This window comes from Hyaena hyaena, unplaced genomic scaffold, assembly GCF_003009895.1.
Source record: "Hyaena hyaena isolate Hyena2069 unplaced genomic scaffold, ASM300989v1 scaffold_147, whole genome shotgun sequence".
Taxonomy (NCBI): Eukaryota; Metazoa; Chordata; class Mammalia; order Carnivora; family Hyaenidae; genus Hyaena; species Hyaena hyaena.
This window is the reverse complement of record NW_024080779.1, coordinates 763,926-773,950: the sequence shown is the minus strand read 5'-3', so window position 1 is coordinate 773,950 and position 10,025 is coordinate 763,926. Positions and strand designations below refer to the sequence as shown.

Genomic DNA, 10,025 nt, shown 5'->3' with positions numbered 1-10,025 from the left:
TCAGTGGAACTACAGGATCAGAAAAGTGGGTGTTTATGTAAGCCAGTATGTCTCAACTGTTTTTTATGGATGAAGACCCAGTTTTTTACCTCTATTTTACTCCTGTTCAATTCTTTGTGGAGGAAATTATCATAATTTTCTTTTAGATTCATATGCCAGTTACAATAAATAATTTGTTAATTGCTTGGGAATCTACAATATACATATCTGGACCCAAATTATAGGTCACCCTGTGCCAACAAGCAGGTCTGCCCTTCACCCAATCTAGGAAAAACAGGCAAGTAAATACTTAATTTATTAAGGAAAGAATACAGGAATGAATTGTGAAGGTCTCTATTCTCCAGCATTGGGTTTGGGGCTGGGTATTTTCTGATTAGATATGGATCATGCTGAAAAAAAAGCACTCTGAATGGAGAGTAATTTGTAGAGTCATCTGTTTGTACATTTAGTAGAAAAGCAATCATTATAGGAATTTATTGTGCACTTATTGTGTGCTTAGAATTCTGCTAGATGTTATGTGAGGAGAAGAAAATCATGGAAACAAACACAATGTCCTTCATTTCTCAACTTCCCAATTCTAAATTTGTAAATCAAAGTAACACCTCTCACTTGGCAATAATTCATATTAGTGCTTTGGATGCATTTATTTATTTTATTTTATTCCAAACTTCAAAAACCATACTAGTTCTAGAATAAAGTGAAAAGCAAAGTGGAACTATCCCAAGTTCCAGAGCTTCCCTGGGAATATAGCACTTTTGTAATGTCCATTATTAACAACTGGGTGCTCCTGTGATTATAAGGAATTTCCTGGGATAGCTTCCCTTCTGCCCTGCTGCCCCTGTATGAGAGTTCAGGAGCACCCAGTTGTTAATAATGGGCATTAGAAAAGTGCTATAGTTAAATCAGAATTGCTTCCAGGGAAGGAACTCATAATGATTCTCATATTTGTTTCTTGCTGCATTGCTGGTTTCGTAAGAGGAATGAAGGCTTTGACTTAGAGAACTGGGAGTATTCATTCACCTGCTCTGGAAGTATGATGTTGCCATCTGAAGTTCTCGTTAATGCTGCAAAAGTTGTGATGCAATTTCCTGGAAATAGCTGTAGAGACAGGTCAAAATTTCCAAAGTTTAATTTTGCTTCTATTTTAGGCTGCCAGGTTTCAAATATAAAGGGGTAGTCCAGCCCTGAATCTAATTTTTATTCTTATTTTTATTTTTTTTGATGATATAACATCACTTTTATTAATTGTCTTCAATCACAGTTTGATTTTACAGATTTGGCCTCTGAGTGATTTTGGATTTCTACGTGACAGTCCTAATGGCCACAGATTTTCTGATGATTAGCAAGCATTTGTTCTTTTGATTTCTCTCTCCTATTCAAGTGAATTTATTACTGCCACTGAAACCATGTACTTACTTATAAACTATTTGCTGTTTAGCTTTAGTCATTTTTAATTGTTAAATACAAAGGAAAAGTGACACACACTGCACGCTATATTAGTTTAAAATATATGGATACAAATGTAATCCAAAATAAGTCCTCCAAATTTTATGATAAATATAAAAATATTTTTAGGGAAAAAAACCTGGGTGACAATCTCACTCTTGAACTCTTGGTTTTATAGCTATAATGAAAGTAATCTTCTCTTGAATATGCCTCATATTTTAGCTACATTTTCATGTCAGGATATTAATTAGTCTTTTAAGTCCAAACCAACAATAAATACCATGAGTTCAACCTAATTAAAAGCTGCAAAGTCACATGCTTGGTTCACTCATTGGAAATTAAGTAATGAAGTTTCAGTGATCCCATAAAGGATTCCTCAATTTCTTTTAAGTGAGTCCTGACTCATACTGTACATAGAATATCAAATATAGAGAAAAATAAAATCTTTGGAGTCTATTATAGTCCATAATAACATTATAAAAGTCCATTTGATCACACAGCAATGTAGTGGTTCCTTATTCATAAATATACAAATTAGTACTCTTAGACTTTGAAATAAAAAGGGAAGTAATACACCTATTTCAAATTATTATTTTTTTAAAAATTACTACTTCCTAAGACATTTAAAATTGAAGATGGCAGTGTTCAAACCTTACTCCCTTTAATGTAGCCACACGACGAATCCGAATCTGAAAATACAGTGCCAGGACTGGAGTCAAGTCTTTTGGTTCCAAAGCTGTCTTTTCCACAGTTGCCATTTTATCTTCTTTAACTCTGCAGTAATGTCATGAATATCCATATCCAGTCTTCATTATGGGACAACTAGGTTCACATTGTTATTCACAAAGATTCTAATTATGATGACCTGAGAATTTGAGATTACTTGTACAACAGGCCTATAGCTTGAGCAGAAATAAATGTCATGCTATTTTAGAAACTGAGTAACTATCAAGGAACATGATGGTACTGTGGCCCATAATAAGAGGAGACATGCTTATTTGAAGAAAAGGAAATTTCTTATTTTGTGCCAAGGAGAAAATGGACCAAATAATAAAGTTCCCAGATGGGAATTCACAAAATATAATTTATAATTCAAGTCCTTTTTTTTTGGTGGTCTACTAACATAAATTATAAACACATATAAATAACTGATGAGTTCATTTTCTATTAACATAGGGTGGCCCTTGCTTGACAGTTTTATATTTTCTCTGCAAATAAAAGAGCTGACAAAAAAAAAATCCTGCTTCTATCAGCTTTATACATTTACTTGAATGGGCGCTCTTCAACATGTATGAATACACAGTTAAAGGATCTCACTTAGTGAACAATTTCAGGCATAATGAAGGAGTTCTATAATTAGTGAACATGTATCACAAGAAATCAGGGTAACTTCTTCTGCTTCATCCTTGGAAACCCTGTATTTTCCACCACATTGGCAACTCAGAGAAAAAGAGTGATCATCTTCATTCCAACACATTTCTTCAAGATATACTTGAGCATCTACTGGTCCTGTATTTCTTAAATCACCTTCAGTAATATGAGTTTTTGATACTTTTGTTTTAGGTCTGACATACTTGCAGATGGGTCTGCCCCCAGAATGCTGTACCAATCCTTCTTTGGTATCTGCTCAAATGCCATCATCCATTGAACAAGAAGTGGGCCTTCTCCGATAGGCGAACTTCATAAGAGTCCTTAGCACCCACTCCTCGCCTGCAGTCAGCCAAAATCCTGAATCTAATTTTTAAAAGAGCCTGAAGAAATCTTTTTTTTTAACTCTTGATTTAATTTTTTTTCTTACAAATAGTTTATCGTCAAGTTGTTTTCCAAGAAATCTTGACTTTTCAGTAGATAGCTCATAAATGTATTGATGAAAACATTAGGCAGAGGTCCTTTCTTATTTAGGGTGGTTAGTTATTCTATGTAAAATAAATTAATTACACTATAGTGGTGAAGAAAAATTACAAAAAAATTCTTGAATTCATAACTTGAGTTAAGGGATCAGTAGACTGGATAGTTCTTTCTAACATCTGTTATGGAGTTCTTATTGCATGGATCCATTGCTTAATAGGATCTGTGGGCATGTGTAACAATAAGAGAACAAAGAAATGGTGCTTGCCTATTTATAACAGACCTTTTCTCACTTGCTCTCATTCTTACAAATGTACATTTTCCTCTGTTTAAGTAAAACTCCAATTTCTATTTAAACGCGTATTTGTGCATTATCCACCTGCTATCATGCTCTTTTAAGTCATTTACCTCCTGTCTCAGAGGTTCCTTAGGAACATTTTGGGAAGTGGTATTTAAACTCCTCTCCCTTTCTCCCTTTTTCATTTTACTACCTTTATTCTGATGACTCACAGTTTTAGTCTGGGGTAAGGAAGATCGTGTAACCTACATTTCTCAAACATGACTCTTTTATAAATCGTTTTCCCCCATGATCCATATTTACCCTGATACAGCTTGTACTTCTTCCAAATGAAATTTGTCTCCAGCTACCTCCTGTTTTCCATGCCTAACAGAAGACAGGCTTTCCTGAAAGCATAGCTGTTTAGTGTTTATTTGTGCTTATTGGTCACTCCATGAAAGGGTGGGTTTTAATCACTTATTTACACCATTGGTGAGGAAGGCATTCCTGCCCTAGGGTTATAAGTATGGCTAAACACATGACACTCAACACTGGAGAGAAAAGATTGACCATAATTGTTAGTCACATATGCATACAGCCCAGGGAAGGAGGGCACATAATATCACACAGTTCTACGTGGGAGCTGTATTCAAGAACAGAGTAAATAACCACGAGGGCTGTAGGAGGCAGATTTTGTAGTAGGGTATGGTGGTCCCCTGGTTTCCGTAGGTGGATATGCTTAGCTTGTTTGAATAATTCTGTGGGCTGGCAGGGAACTGAAATCCACTATTTAGGGCTAAGCAGGAAATGTGCCTGGTCTCATCTATAAGGAGGAGTGTTTGACTATGGGGCCTTATCTTTGGGAACCTAGTAAGGAGGAGAACTTGTAGTTAGACAACTCGAGGCCCTCCAAATTTTGTCAGATGTCAAGACAGCACATAATATTGGGTCTTAATTGTACGCCTTACACAACAATTGATCCCTTGATATCTTGACATCAATCTAAAGCTACATGATGACTAAGACTTCTAGGGAATAAGTGAAGTGCCTCCTTAAGAAATCAAGTAGACTCTTGATCAAAGGGAGAGGACCGCATGGTGAGTGTACTTTATATATGTCCCTGTTTAAAGCCAGTTAAGGCAATTGGGAGATCTGTGTGGCATTGGAGTAGGGAGTACATGTGCCTATGTGGTGTGAACTTAAACTAATCAATGCCTGTGGCAATATTGGCATAAGGATCCATTTCATCCTTTTAAACTTCAATACGAATTGTTTGAAGAATCCATTATTCCTCAATTAAACCACTTGCCTGGGCCTATAGGGGTGGTAGAAGTGCCATTGAATGTCTTCATTAGGATCTAAGTTTTGTGTATTCGAAGACATGAAACAATTGTCTTGATCATTATCAGCAATGTCTGGAGCTCTGAATTAAATAAGGAGTATCCTTATATTATGGCCTTAGTATCCTAGAGATATCTGTTACCTTGATTTATATTTTGGTTATTATGGGGCAAGAGATTCCCAGAGTTATTTACCCAGAGGAGATAACTCTTAGGCCATTGTCTAAGTGTTGAAAAGAATAGGTGGGGACAATTGCTGGCCATGGCATCTAGTGCTGAAATGTCTGTATGAAGTATGGTTAGTTGCGTTGACCTTTAGGTCTGGTCCCTCATCAGGGACATCTGAGTACTAAGCTCCATCATTTGTATCATGGCAATACTGTCCATAAAGTGTATGAACTTCCATTGTTGTTCACTTAGTTGATCTCAAGGGACTCTGGGTAGCCAAGGGGTCTGGAAGAGGAGTGACCCCTCTGGCACCATGGCCTCTGGCAAGGGACTGAGAGGAGAGAGTAGAATTCACTCCTTCCTACAAGTGGGATGTGCCAGAGGGACCAGGTTTGACTCCATTCTGTACCAGGGAGGCCTTTGTAGTCATGTTAAACTTTCAAGGTGCTGTTTTTATACCCCAAGGCATAATGGCCAGTTGAGTGCAGAGAGTTGTGGGTCCAAGACCTGTGAAAGCCCAAACTTCTAAAAGAGCCAAGTAGATGGCCAGCAATTGCTGCTTTCATGGTGTATAACATGTGGCCAAGGAGAGCAGTTTCTTGAATCAGAAATCTGTGGGCAACATGGGTGGTCTGGAGACTCTGGGAGGCATGACAGGAGGTTGCTAAAGCCACTAAAATAAGGCCTGTTCTATGGCAACTTGGACAGATTCTAGAGCCTTTTTGGAGGGGTGCCTTATATAGTGGGCTGATTTGCAAGTAACAGTGTGAGATTAAATAAAATTTTTGAATGAGGAATGTGTTGCTTCCAGTGTCCAAAAAAACCTAAAAGATGTTGGCTTTTTTTTTTTTTTTAACACTGAGGATGCAAAGAAGATCAATAGTTGTCTCTTAGAAGTGTTGGAGATGGAAAGATTCTTAGGTTACCAAATAATTTTTATGAATTTAACCAAAATTGCTGTGTATTGAACAGAGGTCCATCCCTTTTTGCAAGCCCTTTTATATTTCTATGTTTTGAATAAATATGGCAAATGAATTTTCTCCTAAGAGGTTGTAATCCATGTAATGTCATACCTGTACTCATGGAGAAAGGTTGATATGATTAAGATATTGCCTATAAAGATTGTAGGCAAGTATCACTTCCCTTGGGATATGAAGGCACACTATGACTGAAAGGCTCTTGAAATAGGCACCAAACAGAACACTTTGGCCAAATATGTAATAGCAAAATATATTTCAGTTGCTGATTGGATGGAGTTAGTAATTTTGATCATGTTGGGTATTAGATATGAAGGCCCTAAAGGATGGGTCCACAGCATTAAGGTTATGTTAGCCACTGTAAAGTGCTATTCATTCCACGCTTAAGAACATGTGGTTGGATTGTTGAAAGGAGAAACAGTGGGGATAATCACCCATTCACTAAATAGGTCTTGTATGCTGGGTTTCAATCCTTTAAGGCCATGTTTCAATTTATATTGGGTTATATTATCTATCATAACTAGGGATATGATCCATGGAATCCTGTTTTCTCAACCCAATTTGTGTCAAAGACTTAATGTTAATTTATTAGCCATTGTGTCAGAGTGTCTATTACTAATTATAGGTTTGCCCTAAAATTAGGCTATTGGTGTTATGGTGCTAATGGGTGCTATCACCATGAGGGAATTTAGGCTAAGGAATAGTTCCAATGCTAATGTGTATGTTATATTAATTATATTATATTACATTATATTATTATTATATCTTAAAATTTTTTAATGTTTATTTTAGAGACAGAGAGAGGGAGAAAGAGAGAATGAGGGAGGGGCAGAGAGAGAGGGAGACACAGAATCTGAAGCAGGCTCCAGGCTCTGAGCTGTTCGCACAGGTCCCAGTGTGGGGCTCGAACTCACTGACCACGAGATCATGACCTAAGCTGAAGTTGAATGCTTAACTGAACCACCCAGGCACCCCTATATATATATATATCTTATATATATATATATAAGATATATATATATCTTATATTCAGTAACTTCTCTAAGATTACAGGATATGCCAGTTAGTGTGATCCGAGGTATAATTGTAAGCTAAGCCCCAGTATTGATTAAGGTCATGGAAGCTTATCAATTGGTATGTTTCAGCAGCTATTAAAGTTAATTCAGAACCTATGTTGCAGAGGTAGAAAAGCCAATCAGCAATGTTGATTCTTTTTTCTTGTGTAAATTTTTAAGTAAATTTTGAATTTCTAAATGTGTCAAATTGTGGACCTCTGTTTTACTTGTTTCTCTCCTGTATCCATATTTTTTTCTTTCCTATTTCCTTGCCCCAATTGTATATAACTCAGGAGGCATTCCCTCTATCTGCTCATATTGTAAATGTGTTCCTCCAGAGAACCTTAAATCGATATTGTCAGGGTTAGTAGCCTTCCCCATGGCAGTGGGTGCTTTACAGGGTTTAAGGACCCCAGAGTTAAGTCAGGCTTAAATTATCCCCATCACTGTGCCACAGGGTGTCATGGGTGTTTTCTCCTTTAACCTTGAGGACCAGGATCTTTGTTGTTACAGTCACAGGCAGTGGCAGCAGAAATATTTAAAGGTTTTTACGAACTATTAGGAGTGTGGATCTCAACGTATGACTTAAAGGCTATTTTTCCCCTTTTCTCTTTGTTCTAATTCCCTCAGGATATATTGGACTTTGAACCATGTGAAATCACTGATTTGTTTCTGTCTCCATCTGATTACCCATAGTACAGATCTTCTGGTTGGTTTGGGGGAAAGGTTTGAGTACCCACTGGTTCACTTCATAGGCTGTCTCTTCCTTCTCTAGAGAGTTTCAGTCTCCCCAGGTCAGGGTACATATACAGTAATTTTGTTTGTGCACCACGTAGAGGCCATTAAGCCCTGTAATTTTAGCCCTTTACATTATGGTAAGCAACAGCAGTAAGCAAAGCCCGGGCACACTGGCTGGGAGTTTTATATTGGGGGAGTGATTAAATTACCTTCTTTGGTGTTTTTGGAGGGACTAATACCAAATACTCCTTTTCTTTTCTCAGCAGCAGCTGGGCCTTGGACTGCCATCAATGTGCAACTTGATTTCTTTGGGGGTCAGGAGACCCACACACAAGGAAATAGAAGCATAGGAGGTGGACAGGACTGCCACTCTGTCTAAACAGCAAAGGCTCTTGTTAGACAACAGTGCTATGATTAACTCTCTCCAGGTTGGTAGGTCTCTTTCTTTTATATAACCTAAGAAATAAAGAACCATTCTTGGGCCCATCCTAGGGGTGCACAATCACAAACAATATCCATATGGCTGTCCTGAGAGAGTGCCCTAGAGAGAGTTCACCAGAGAGCTATAGCCTTACCTCTGGTAAGCAGAGCTCAAGTGCTGACTGGTTAAGGTGCTGCGTTACCTCACCACCTTTATAGCCAAGAGCATTAGAGACCACTTCCCAAACACAGGTTGAATCCAACAACACATCATGCTGGGGTATTGTCAGTTAACAGCAATTTTTGTTTTGAGGACAAGAGCATTTTAGGGTGGAGAGAGAGGGTAACATCCAAAAAAGGCAACAAAATGCTGCTCAGGCCAAAGCACAAGCCTGAATGGTAGTTCCATTCTAGGTGGCCTTCACCATATGATGGAGCCAATTGGTTAGCCAACAAAAGTTAGGTAACGTTAACCAGGTGTGTTTGATCATGGTGGGGCCATTTAGTTCATGATGCCCATCGTTTTTCTAATCATATCATGGATGAGGGAGTGAATTCTATCTTAAGATTGTGGTGATTGCCAAACACATGCCACTGGATACTTGGAAGATCGTATGGACAATAGTTTGTCAGTTACATATATTCATAGCTGGGGAAGAGAGCACAGCGTGCAATGACGTAGGGCCAAGTGGTGATTGTACCTGGGAAGAGAGTGAACAGTTATGGGGTATGGGAAGCAGGCTTTGTAGTATCAAGAAAATGAGGTGACACCTAGTACCTACAGGAAAATTGGCTTGTTTAAATAATTCCATGGGCTTGCAGGGAACTGAAAACCACTACTTAGGAACAGGAGAAACTGCACGGGGTCTATTTGGTAAGGAGGGTTGTTTGACTGGGACACTTTAGCCTCAGGAACAGAGTGGGGAAGAGAACATGGCATTAGGCCACATGAGGCTCTCCCAGTTCCACCAGATGTCAAGGTAGCAGATAATAGAGAATGTTAATTTTAGGCCTTACCCCACAGTATATAAACAACCAAAATGGGCAATGGAAAGGGTAAAATAAGGAACTCTGAAAAGGAGCTTGTTGACCTGAGATTTGACTTGTTGAGCAGGTAAAGGCCTGCATACAATACTTTCGTGGGTATTTTGTTGTTGTTGTTTATTTATTTTGGGGAGACAGGGAGCAAAAGAATGAGTGGGAGAGGTGCAGAGAGAGAGGGAGACACAGAATCTGAAGCAGGCTCTGGGCCGTCAGCACAGAGCCTGATGCTGCTCTCAAACTCATGGAGTGCTAGATCATGACCTGAGCTGAAGATGGCTGCTTAACCCACTGAGCCAGTTAGGCACCCTGATACTTTCATGGGTATTAACTGAGCTTGATTCCTTCCATCCAGGCAGAAATCTGCGCTGATAGTGGAGTTGGATACAGCCATCCCCCCCCCCCTTTTTTTTTCTGGTCCAGCTGTGGTGGATTAAATTAGGTGGGCTCAGAAATATAGTGTTCAGTCATGAAATTAAAATTGAGAGCCCAGCACTTAGTCTAACGAAAACATCGAATCAAATGAACTAGTCTTTGGAGGAATTAAATTTTGGTACCCACTCATTTTAGGTATCCTTTTTCTGGAACTTGCTCTTCCTGACATAATGTCCATATTCTGTAACCTAAGGCTTATAGCTTCTATGATTAACTCCACTTAACTCTCATTAAATGTTGCAGTCCCATCTCTTCTCTCCTGTGGACAGTCTTTCTGGGC

At 38.5% G+C, this 10,025-nt stretch overlaps 1 pseudogene; it reads right to left on the bottom strand.

Moving 5' to 3' along the window:
• Positions 1–2,684: 2,684 nt before the first annotated feature.
• Positions 2,685–3,153, bottom strand: LOC120236175 (annotated as a pseudogene).
• Positions 3,154–10,025: the final 6,872 nt, after the last annotated feature.